Source organism: Herpailurus yagouaroundi, unplaced genomic scaffold (assembly GCF_014898765.1).
Source record: "Herpailurus yagouaroundi ecotype Mexico unplaced genomic scaffold, PumYag 198, whole genome shotgun sequence".
NCBI classification, from domain to species: Eukaryota; Metazoa; Chordata; class Mammalia; order Carnivora; family Felidae; genus Herpailurus; species Herpailurus yagouaroundi.
This window is the reverse complement of record NW_024412429.1, coordinates 10,460,932-10,473,266: the sequence shown is the minus strand read 5'-3', so window position 1 is coordinate 10,473,266 and position 12,335 is coordinate 10,460,932. Positions and strand designations below refer to the sequence as shown.

General features: G+C 46.2%; 1 protein-coding gene and 1 pseudogene across 4 annotated transcripts in view; one reads left to right on the top strand and one right to left on the bottom strand.

Moving 5' to 3' along the window:
- ZDHHC14 (zDHHC palmitoyltransferase 14) overlaps positions 1-12,335 on the top strand; it is a 291,516-nt gene that overhangs the window by 148,500 nt on the left and 130,681 nt on the right. The gene's annotated exons all lie outside the window — the stretch shown is intronic.
- Positions 5,176-5,260, bottom strand: LOC121013494 (uncharacterized; annotated as a pseudogene).

The window sequence follows — 12,335 nt, the reverse complement described above, 5'->3', positions numbered from 1 at the left end:
AGACTTTGGACTTTTATTTTTATGCCTCTCACAGAAATATCAAACCACAGCGGCATACAAGTTGGCATAGCCTGATTCTAGAGAGAATGTTCTTTAACTCATTAAAAAACAAAGACTCACTGGTAAATGTTTCTCTCTTACCATTTTATATAAAACATGGAAATATTTCCTTAGGAAAGAAAAAGGAGAGAAATGAGATGTTTGGTAGCACATAGCACATGATTAAAGAGATGCAGGGGGTAAATACCCTGATTTAAGAGGACCTTTGGGAAATACCGATGGTTTATTTGTGCTTATTTCACAAACTTCACTTCTGTTTATTTGGAACCTCTTACTAGGTACCAGTTTTCCAGCTCCTTGGCTGAATTTTTAAGGTCTCGTCTGTGGCATATGGTCGTACATAAACATATGTCTTCCCTTTCCATAATTATTCCTTACATCTTCTTTTTACATGTTGAGAAGTCAGATTTGGGGGGGGGCAGTGCTTTTGTAAGATTTTCACATTCCCTTGAACACAGCCAGTTAGATCATGAAGCGCTAACTCAAGCTTTAGTTAGCGATAGAATCCAGCTAATTAATTTGTAAGTTTTCCCTGCCTCCAGAGTGATCCCTGTATGTATACCACTCGGCTAGTCAGACAAAATCACAAGTGGAAAGGATGTTCAGGATTTATTCCAGTAAGTGATTCTGTTCTGTTCACTATAGGAAGAAGAATATTCCCTTTTATTTGGCAGATGTAATTTCCGAATGTATTGTGTGCCTGATGCAGCCATGTGTGGTAGTGAGCCGTTGCTATTTAAACAATTACCCCCCAGAATTTAGTAGTTTAGAGCAACAAACATTGATTATCTTGTAGTGTCTGGGTCCGTAATCCAGTACAGTTTAGCTGTGTCCTCTGGCTCAGGGTGTCCCGTGGGGCTGCAGTCATCTCAAGGCTTAACTGGAGGAGGATCTGTGTCTAAGCTCACGCACATGCCCATCGGCCAGAGGTCACCTTCGCGAGCCTTGCCACAAAAGCCTGTCCATAGACAGTTCAGCATGGCCTCCCAGCCAGAGTGTAAGAGAAAGTGAGCAAGAAGGAAGTTACCATCTTTTTTTTAACCTAATCTTGGAAGTGATAACCCATCACTTTTGCCATTTTCTAGAAGTCACCAGGGCCAGCCTCCACTCAAGCTGAGTCTGAATACCAGAAGGCAGGGATCGCTGGAGCCATCCAGAATGGCTACCTCCCATACTGTGAAAGGACTTTTTTTCCATGGTGTTTCAATTAAAATGATTCAGGGCATCAGAAGGCATGAACATAGCCTCCTCTAGCCCCAATGCCGTTTACTGGCTGTGGGGGGAATAGCATTGACTGCCAGCTAAATCCACAGGGCCGGTTGCTGGTTTCGAGCTACTACCCATTTCCCCACCACGCTTCTTTCTTTCACGGATGGCTCACTTACCCTGTCTTCCAGTGGCTTCCAATCACTTTTCTTCTTGAGTTCCTCTCTGAGCTTTGAAGACAAACTTCTTCCCAACTCACTGGCCTCTGAAACAAACACACAACTCTCATGGGCTTTTACTTTAAACTGCAGGGAAGCCACTGGACTCAACTGGAAACAAGGAAAAACAGGGAAGGGTGGAAAAGTACCAGAAATCCACACAAGTGCAAGACTAGCTCTTGTAGGAGGAGGAAAGGAATGATATTTAGGGAGTACTGAATGTATAGCCAGAGGCTTCACTAAAGGTCTTCCAAATATTAACTCATCAGTTCTCAAACCAACTCTACAATGGGGCTGTCATTACCTGCAATTGACCATTTTTCCAACTCAAAATACAAGGAAACTAAAACTCAGCAAGAATAAGTAACTTCTTCAAGTTCATAGAGTAAGTGCCACATTTAAGATTTGAAGCGAGTTGGTTTGAGTCCAATGGGTATGGCCTTCCCACACACCACGGAACTTGTTAGGTGGCCGTCTGGACCCACTCCCCGGATTCTGGTGTGGAAGTGAATCATGTTCTTGTCCTGCCAGTCTACTTGGTCTTGTCAGGGGGAAGTTCTCAGACTCCAGACAAGGCTAGGGATAAGATGGTTCCCTCCACAGTCTCTTGCAGTACCTTCTTCATACTCTTGCATTTGCCCTGGGCTATTTTTCTTCTTCACAGAGGAGGTATTTTATCATTTAGGAGTCTGGCCCACCCTCAGCCTCATGAATGAGGAAGGACATTCACTACTTGCTCCCACATTGGCACCAGTCTTGAAGTGGCCCCCTTTCCTCCTCCCTACTTCAGAATGGGTGAACCCATCTTCCGCTGGACTAACGCATATGCACAAGGTGTTTGTGGGGAAGGCTGATTCCACTCTTCAGACCTACAGGCAGAGCTGATAGCCGAATTATTGAACAACTGCTGGAGCAAGGGCTTGGGGGCCTCGGACCTGGGCAGACATTAGCTTAACTGCCGGGTCATGGAGAGGTCCATGGGGTGTGGGGAGAAGGACTGAGGCAGGGAATTGTGGCTGGGGAACACTGAGGTGCTTGGACACCACGTTTGGTGCCACAGAAATGTGCTTCTGGGTAGCTACCTGGCTATGTATTTCTCTTCCTAAAAGTAGTAGTTCGTAATACTTTGGGGGCACAAACCTCTTAAAGAATCTGTGCATCTTCTCCCAAGAGACTGGGAAACCCATAAACTGAAGATTGAGACACTCCCTAAAGTAGGGCTTGGCCTCTTCTCTCATTGCTGGGAGCCTACTGGAGCCTCAGCCCAAACCCTCCAGCTGGGTGACCTGAAGGCAGGTTACCACGTCAGGGCTGGCTGCCTCAGAGCCCCGACCCCCTCCCAGATTTGCGGCTCCTCTTATGTACTGTTTTTGTTTTTGTTTTTAAGTTTGTTTGTTTTGAGAGAGAGAGAGAGCACTCATGCAAGTGAGGGAGGGTTAGAGAGAGAGAGGGAGAGAGAGAATCCCAAGCAGATTCTCCAGTGTCAGCTCAGAGCCTGAGTTGGGGCTCAATCTCACCACCTGCGAAATCATGACCTGAGCCAAAATCAAGAGATGAGACACTTAGCCAACTGAGCCACCCAGGCGCCCCTCTTATCTACTCATAAGGAGAGGCTGACTTCTCAGCTCATTTGTAGAACAGCAGTGATTGATGCCCCTTGGTTCAGTTTACCCGTTTTCCTAGGTTCCGACCCACATGTCCTATTTAATAACTCTTCCCTTTGACAAAGCAGTTTTGCAAAGCTCGCTGCTATATTTAACCAACATCAAAATCCTGTCCTCTTGCTCAGGGAAAACACATTCCACTGAGGGAAGAAGGAGGGGGGGCAGAATCCTAAGTGATGGAAACTACTGCTGGACAAAGTCTTTAAGAACCGTCCAGAATGAGCATGACAGCCACGATCTTTTGCCGCTAAGCACTTAGGCACAACTAGAGCCTTAAGGGCCAGCTTGGTGGCCCTCCGTGGCTTGACATCACAGAGTCTCACAAGTGCTGAAGACATGAAGTGGTGTTCCTTGGCAGTCACGTGACCACTCTCTCAGGCAGTTGTCTCTGGAAATGTAAAAGATCCGCCATAGTGCTTGATGGTACTTTTGGACTCCGCTCATTCTACTGACTGTTTAAGCCAGCTGGATGACGCCTGGCACAAGCCCCAGATGAATGACGACTTAGTCCTGTGGGAGGCGCCATCTGATCTTTTCCCCTGTCCCTTGTATCCTTCTCCAGCTTTCCTGCTTGATTCTCCAGCTTTGCCATCTGCTTGGCAAAACTCAGGGAATGCGCGGCAGCCATTTGATTTATTGTGCTTTTCACGACAGTAACATCTTCCAAACATTCCACCCGGATAGCCAGGCATGACTTCCTTTGCCTAAACCCCTGTTGTTGGGCTCTCATTAAATATGCTTTTCTCAGATGTCACTCCATCATATCCTGGAAGGTTATTTTCATGATTTTCCCTAGAACTGATGAACACTATTTGCCTTTTGACCTCCTCCTTTGGGAAATTAATAGTCATGTTTGCCACTGGGCAGTGCTCAGGAACTTGTTTATTTAAAAATGAGCTGAAAAGATCTTTATCTCAGAAGTGTGTGGCTTAAAAGAAAACTCAAGTAAAGAGACAGTCTAAAAGTTTAGCCGCAGAAGAATAGACATGGAAAAGTGCAAGTAGATGAGTGGGCTGGCCAAGGCATTAATTGGTCAGCATGGTATTTTTCAGTTTTTTTCCAATGAGTTCAAAGAGTTTTCCTAGAAAGTATATCACTGTACCCAGTAGTATCTAGTAAAAATAGCCAGGCTTCTAGATGTTACCTGGCACCTTCCACCTGTCCTCATGTGAGGTTCTTTGTCTCTCCTGCTTGACAGGAATGTAAATCAGAGTAGTATTTTCAGTTACTGTGGCTTCTCTTGAAGTGGGGGCTTTGGACTTTCTGCACCCCACCCTCTTCTCATGAGAAGTGAGTTATTCCTTGAGCATAGCCTGGGAATTTGAGGAAGCGTCTCTTTTTTCATAAATGAGAGTTTTGCTTTAGCATTGTACTCATCAGGACCCCCAGAAACAAGACTAACCAATGCCATGTTTGTTTGACACAACTACCTTTGGAAATAACAGGAGTGGTCTTCACCGTTCAGTGTCAAAGCTTGTTTAACAGGGATTCTGGGGATACAAGCACTGCTCTGTGTAGAAACTATGGAGCTGGTTATTTCTCAAATGGAATAGAGAAGCAGAACCTGAGAGCAGTCTTCTTGACCTTGGAGCACGAAGGCGGTCTCCCTTATTAGTCCTTACTGAAACTCAGAGTGTGTCCTAAGCGGTTAAGGATCTGTGTGTCCCTGGAGGCACAGAAACCAAAACGTGGCCTGCACCCCTTCCCTATGTCCCACGCATCAGAGGCTCTGGCCCTCCGCCTGTCACAGCTGCCCCATGCCTTTCCTTGGACGGAGCTGCTATCTTCCCAGTGCTTCACCCCACAGGTCGGGGCTCCAGCCCACGCTCACAGCAGTCAGGATCCTGTGCCTAGCTGTCTTTTGGCACATCTATGAATCATTTCCTTTCCTGCCCATCTGCTGGTGATCCATCACTGAGAGGTGCTGTCTCTCATGACTCCTGGGCGTGTCTTCTCCCCAAACTGGGCAAGGCACCTCCAGGCGAGATCAAGTTTCAGGTTTTCTAGGCATTCTTGATTATATATAATGAGGGTAATTGGATCATTATAAAAAGGTGAAAACAGGTACAACTGTTACTACACTTGATCTTAGCCAAAAGGCTGAGAAGGGATCAACTGTTACTATATTTACTGAGAAAATGTAGAGGGCCCAGATCAGAACTCATGGTTGCCAGGGGCTTGGAGGGGAGAAATAGGTGAAAGGGGTTAAGAGGTACAGTCTTCCAGTTATAAAATAAATAAGACATGGACATGTAATGTACAGAATATGGAATATAGTCGATAATATGTCAACAACTTTGGTGACTCATGGTAACTAGACTTTTTGTGGAGATCATTTTGTACTATATATAAATATCAAATTTCTATGTTTTATACCTGAAATGAATACTATATTGTAGGTCAATAATTCTTTGATTAAAAAAAAATAAATGCAGACCTTATTGTGATATAATTGAGAGAATGTGCCATGAGCACATGGGCTTTGAAGACAGCCACATCTGATTTGAATTCTCATTCTGGATCCATCATAGCTGGATGTCTTCAAATTAGTGAACTTTGTATTACTTAGTTTCCTCATCTGTCAAATGGTCTCGATAATAATGCCAAGGTCATAGACTCTTTTGTAGAGAGTTCATGCACTGTAATACGTGAAACTGCTTGAAGTGTAGATTTTTGATCAACAACTGGGAATTTCTTTCGTCTCCCTGCAGTCTCCCTGTCTAGTTGCCTGTTACTTAAAAAAAATTTTTTTTAATGTTTATTTTATTTTTGAGAGAGAGAATGAGCAAGCTAGCATGAGCAGGGGAGGGGCAGAGAGAGAGGGAGACACAGGATCAGAAGCAGGCTCCAGGGGCTTGAACTCATGAACCATGAGATTATGACCTGAGCTGAAGTTGGACACTCAACCGAGTGAGCCTCCTAGGCACCCCGCTGCCTGTTACTTTAAAAACTGTGTGACCACCTCTATGTACCTTGCAAGGGCGGTCTTTCCCTCCGTATCTGTCTGATTTGACCTTGCTGTCTAATGGGCTGGATAATTACATGCTAGGAGTCCTCCCCACCATCAGGGAAGAAAAATGCCGTCGTCTTCTTCTTCTTCTTCTTCTTCTTCTTCTTCTTCTTCTTTTAATTTTTTTTTTTTTTTTTTGTTAGTGCAAAAGCTCTATGAAAGCAGAATAGCCAATAGCATGGTCAGTGTTTAGGGGGACAAAAGGAATCATCTGTTAATGAACAGTAAGTGATGCCCCTTTAGACAAGGGAAAAATTAATTAGCAGCCCCCAACAACAACCCAGTGTCCAAAAACTCATGGTAAATTTCATTTTGTTCATTTTTAATTTCATTTTGTTTTTATTTCCACCAAATATGCGCTTCTGTAGCTGTCCTTACCCGATGGCCACCAACTTGGTGTCAGAGGGTTCATGTGCCTGTTAATTTGCTCACCTCATTTTGTTTTTATTCCTTTCCTTTTGGGAAATAGAGTTTTTCCCCCCTTACGTGCATGTGTAGCTTTCTTCTTCTCTACTCAAAGACACCATATTTCCACTTTGTGTAAGTTATCATGTACTGTTTTTTCAAATATTGGTGTCTCTGCCATTGCAAATGCCATTGTCCTGTGAGTTTGTGAGTGAAGTGGCTTAGCCGTCCAAACTCACATGTGGCTCTGTCCAAACGATTGGCTACTATCATCTACGTCTAAGACATTTACGATGATGGATATATGAAAAACCAAACCCTCAACTCCTCTTCAATCTTAGAGAAATATTATAAAGGAAATTTACCTGGTAATTCTTCCTCTGCAAAAGGAAGTGGGTGGCCCTCCTTCTCCCCCAGGACTAGGGGAAAAGCAACCACGATGTCTGGGTGAGGAGAGAGCTTTATTTAGCAGGGTAGGAGAGAGCTGTCAGCAGAAGTAGGGAATACACACTGAGATGAATGTCTGCTCATATTCATGCCTGGTTTCTTGAACTTTTCAACTGCATGATGGTCTTTGCAGCTCACCACCCACAGTGTGGACCCACATCTCTCAGGTTGCTCCAAGGATTCTATTTAATGCAATTCAGTAAATATTTACAGAGTACCCGCCCTACAGCAGGGAGTGTCTGGGGTGCTGGGGATACAGCAGTGATTCAACTACCTGCAAAGACCCCTTCCTGCTGGACTTGCCCTTGCAGTGGAGTCCAGTCTAGGTAGGGTCTGAGAATGCCCCACCTTATCACTTGGCAGTCAACCATGCAAGGCCTGGACACAGTAAGTACAGTGAAGGGTTTTGTGGCCCTGTGTTCTTGCAGATGCCATTCCTCTTTGCTGGTCTAACTTTTGCTTAGCCATCAATATCCTTTCCAGAAAGCCTTCTTTGATCCCATCCAGGCTAACAAAGCTAGTCCCCTTCAGCGTTCCCTCAGTACACTCTGTACCCGTGTCACCAAACTTGCTATTGTGTTTATAGTTAACTGCTCTGGGGGTCTGTCTCTCCTATTAGAATGTGAGCCCCTTGAGGGGCACCTGGGTGGCCCAGTCGGTTAGGCCTCCGACTTCAGCTCAGGTCATGATCTCGTGGCTTGTGAGTTCGAGCCCCTTGTTGGGCTCTGTGCTGACAGTTCAGAGCCTGGAGCCTGCTTCCGATTGTGTGTCTCCCTCTCTCTCTGCCCCTCCCCCACTCATGCTCTGTCTCTGTCTCTGTCTCTCTCTCTCTCTCTCTCTCAAAAAAGGAATAAACAATAAAAAAAAAAAAAAAGAATGTGAGCTCCTTGAGAACAAGGATCTTGTCTTGATCTTCTTGTATCCTTGGCATTGGGCCTGGTGTGCTGGTATGTAGTATGTGCTCAATAAAAGTGAGAGCAATTGGATGAAGGAAGGAATGATGATCGGTGACATCAGACATCCACAGTATCCACGGTACCTGCTCTGCATCTGTAAAACTTTCCAAAACTCACACAAAGGCCAAACGTTTCTGAGGCACTCTTCTTCATGACACCCAAGACCACTTTTGCATAGCCCTAGCTTCTGGACACTGAAAGGGAAGGATGTTGCCCAGTGTGATGTGTTGGGGCGGGGAGCACACTCTGCAAGAGAGACCTCAGTCATTATGTGTAAAACTATGTTCGCTGCTTGGACAAACCTAGGAGAGCAGACAGAGGTCGTGGGGGTGGGGTCGCTGAAAGCCAAAGCTCTCAGCTTTGGAAACTGGGAACAACAGCTAGCAGGAGGGAAGAGAGAACAGACCATGTAAACAACAATCAGTGGTACCAGCAGCACCCCACCCACACAGGGCCACATCCCAGCAGAGAGCCTGATGTCGCCAGTGCCTTGGGACAGAGGAGAAGGCTCACTGATGCTCAGTGTGCAGGGTAAAACAAGGCAGAGAATTTTCATCCCAAAAAGGTTTTCCTGAACATATCATGATTAAGCTAATTTGCATTTAGTTGAAAATGTCTCTGCATTGAATAGTCCATTCGGCTCATCACGGAGCTGTCCATCACCCGGGTTCAACGCCATGAACATGGCCAGGGTTGGAGAAGTTTAATTTGTGCAGCTTTTCATCCTGAAGGTCTCCTTCCCCATCCTGCCATCCTTGGACCCAACCCCAACCCAAGGAAAGGAAAAGAGACCATACAATGAGTCTGAGACCCCAGATCTCCAGAGGGCTTGCCAGGATATGAGGATGCCCATGTCATGGCACGTGTGGCCCTGCACCTCGGGCGTCCTTCTCAGCTGTCTCCTTGGGGTTGGCTTTGCTTTTAATTGTGACATAGGAGCACCAGGGTGTTAATATCTAACTGTCCAATTTAAGATGGAAACCCACAAGGGTGGCTAAAGGAGAACTTTCTCCAGTCACATGCTTGTGAGAAATTGTGCAGACCAGAGATGGGAGGTAACTCGAGTTTTGTATCTTTAAATATATGATACTCTGCACCTCGCCACCTGCCGATCTAATTACAGACACCTGCAGAAATCCAGGGCTTTAGCCCTTTGTGGTTTTGATCTAACCCGGAATATGCATTATTGTGAAGCATCTTCTTTATTGATACTTGATGTTTTTTGAAAGCAGAGACAGATTTTAATATTTGGCAATCCCTCCCCCCCCCCTTTTTTTTGGTTCAATGAGAATGTATGCATTTATTTTTAATCATATATTTTCTGCTGCAAAAATAAGCCATGTTTAATTAAGAAAATTTAGAAACTACCAAAAAGGACATATGCTCTGCAAAATCACCCTCATATCTTTCACCATGGGTAATGAGGTAATGTTTTAGGGCACAGACTTTCCTTTGTGAATATACATATGCGTTTGAAACAAAAATGGGATCATCTCGTGTCTACTTTGTATCCCGTGTGTTCTAGATGCCTATTCAGGTCATTCGACCAATATTTATTCAAGGCCTACTGTGTGCTGAACTCACTTGTAGGCACGGTGGGTTACATCTGGGAACCAAGCAGGCAAAAATTCCTCCTGACTTTGAGTTTTTCTCTGGTGGGAGAGTCAGACAGTGAAGAAGGTGAGCGTGGACAGTTCATGGGCCAAGCAGGGTTAAGTGATAGGAGGGAAGATAAAGCCGGGAAAGGGCCAGGAGTGCGGGGCGTGTTGGCGGTAGGAGGGCTGGGAGTTTACCCAGTGCGGTCAGATGTGGTCAGAGAAGGTTCTGCTGAGAAAGTGATATTTGAGCAAAGACTTGGAGGAGTGGAGGAGCTCTGTGGCTCCCCACAGGATGGCTTCTAGGCGGAGGGCACCGCAAAAGCCCAGGCAAGCAGGACTGGCAGCCTGCGAGGCCCATAAAGGGATGTGAGGAGGGAGCAGAGTGTGAAAGAGGCGGGTAGAAGATGAGGTCAAAGGTAATGAGCCAGGTGCTGTAGTTGCCAGAGGGGCAACGGGACCGGCCAGCTTTCACGGCATCGCTCTTGCTGATGGGACAGACGGTGGGGGATGGGCGTGGAAGCCAGGGGAGGGGAGGATGTCTGGAAAGTGTTGCTTTGGTGGGAGGGCGTCAGGGACGAGACTGAGCCACAAACCTCAGACCCCTCTGAGTAAAAAAGCAATTCAGAAAAGTGTGAAGACGTGCTAGGATTCCTTCACCAGTTTATTTCATTCACATTAAAAAAATATATTATCACAAGATCACAATAGTGATACATGATTTTAAAACTGCTGTCCAGGGGAGCCTGGGTGGCTCAGTCAGTAAAGTGTCCGACTTCGGCTCAGGTCGTGATCTTGCGGTTCGTGGGTTTGAGCCCCGCATCGGGCTCTGTGCTGACAGCTCAGAGCCTGGAGCCTATTGGCTTCTCTCTCTGCCCCTGTCTGTTTCTCTCTCTCGAAAATAAATAAACATTAAAAAGCCCTGCTATCTAAATAAGTCTAAAATAGCCATATACAATATACCATGTACAATACAGGCTCCAAGTGATTAGAGAGTACTGTCTTATTTGGCACATTTTTCCCTCAGTGAGTCATGTTAAAATGTTGGCACCTTAGGTTTGATAAAATACAGAATTATGAATAGAGCTTTATTCCTGCCGAGACTTCTGTACAGGGTTGCCAAAATAGTTGGAGCAGACATCCCTTCATGTGTGACACAGTTGTGTTTGTAGTTAACTGCTCTGGGGTCTGTCTCTCCTATTAGAATGTGAGCCCCTTGAGGGGCACCTGGGTGGCTCAGTCGGTTAGGCCTCCGGCTTCAGCTCAGGTCATGATCTCGCGGTCCGTGAGTTCGAGCCCCGCGTCGGGCTCTGTGCTGACAGTTCAGAGCCTGGAGCCTGCTTCCGATTGTGTGTCTCCCTCTCTCTCTGCCCCTCCCCCACTCATGCTCTGTGTGTCTCTCTCTCTCAAAAAAGGAATAAACAACAACAACAAAAAAAATGTGAGCCCCTTGAGAACAAGGATCTTGTCTTGATCTTCTTGTATCCCTGGCATTGGGCCTGGTGTGTTGGCATGTAGTACGTGCTCAATAAAAGTGAGAGCAATTGGATGAAGGAAGGAATGATGATCGGTGACATCAGACATCCACAGTATCCACGGTACCTGCTCTGCATCTGTAAGACTTTCCAAAACTCACACAAAGGCCAAACGTTTCTGAGGCACTCTTCTTCATGACACCCAAGACCACTTTTGCATAGCCCTAGCTTCTGGACACTGAAAGGGAAGGATGTTGCCCAGTGTGATGGGTTGGGGCGGGGAGCACACTCTGCAAGAGAGCACACTTAGCATTCTGTTTAGGACTGGGGCAAATGCGGTCTCTCCTCCCACCACTCTGTTGAAGCCCCCACCCCCAATCTCAGCAAGTCCCAGGGTGTGGGGCTTTCTGCAGGGACCTCTCTGGTCCTGCCATTTCTTATGGGTCCAGGATGCACTGAAGGCAATGTGATAGCCCTACCATGACCAAATAGCTCAACGGCCATACTCCATCTGAAAATGACACAATCATCAGAGTTAGGACTCTAAGGGAAAATCTGGGATATATGGTCACCATGCCTAAGTAATCACATGAGGTCATTAAAGAGCCAGTCTTGAGGCAGAGAAATACTGGCTTTCCTCCCTGAGATTCACACACTAGCCTGAAGCCTTTGGCTTCCTGGAATCTTAAATCAAACTCAAAAATCACTTGGCAAAATCTCTGAAATGCCAGGATCCCCCTAACCAGCTCTCGCACTTTCTCAACAATGGATGGGTATGTTGGGCTGTTTACACGCTGTGAATTGAAACCTGCATTCTCAACTCCAGAGTCCCAGGTTCTGTGGTATCATTGGACCTATCTGGGTGGTCTGGGAGGCCCCGGGTTTAGGATAATGATACTGATTTTTGTTACATAGCAGCTGCACAGGCTTCAGGCAAGATCGTGCTGTTTGGGGGCGAGCCTGCAGTGACCACATGCAGCTGGGAGGCCTGCGGTGAGAAACCAGATTCCTGAGCAACTGTCCCCTCCTGAGTCCATGAGCTTTGCCTGCCTTCTGAACAGTTTACAAATGTCTCTGTGGAGCTCTGCCCTCACCCAGCCTTCCTCTCTGGGTTTGAGCTTTTCCTCCTAGTTTTCTTTTGATATATTTCCCCCTCTTTCCCTGGATTCATTTATTTAAGTTCCTTCCTTCCAGGGGTGCCTGGGTGGCTCAGTCGGTTAAGCAGACTACTCTTGATCTCGGCTCAGGTTATGATCTTGAGATTTGTGAGTTCAGGCCCCGCGCTGGGCTTTGTGCTGA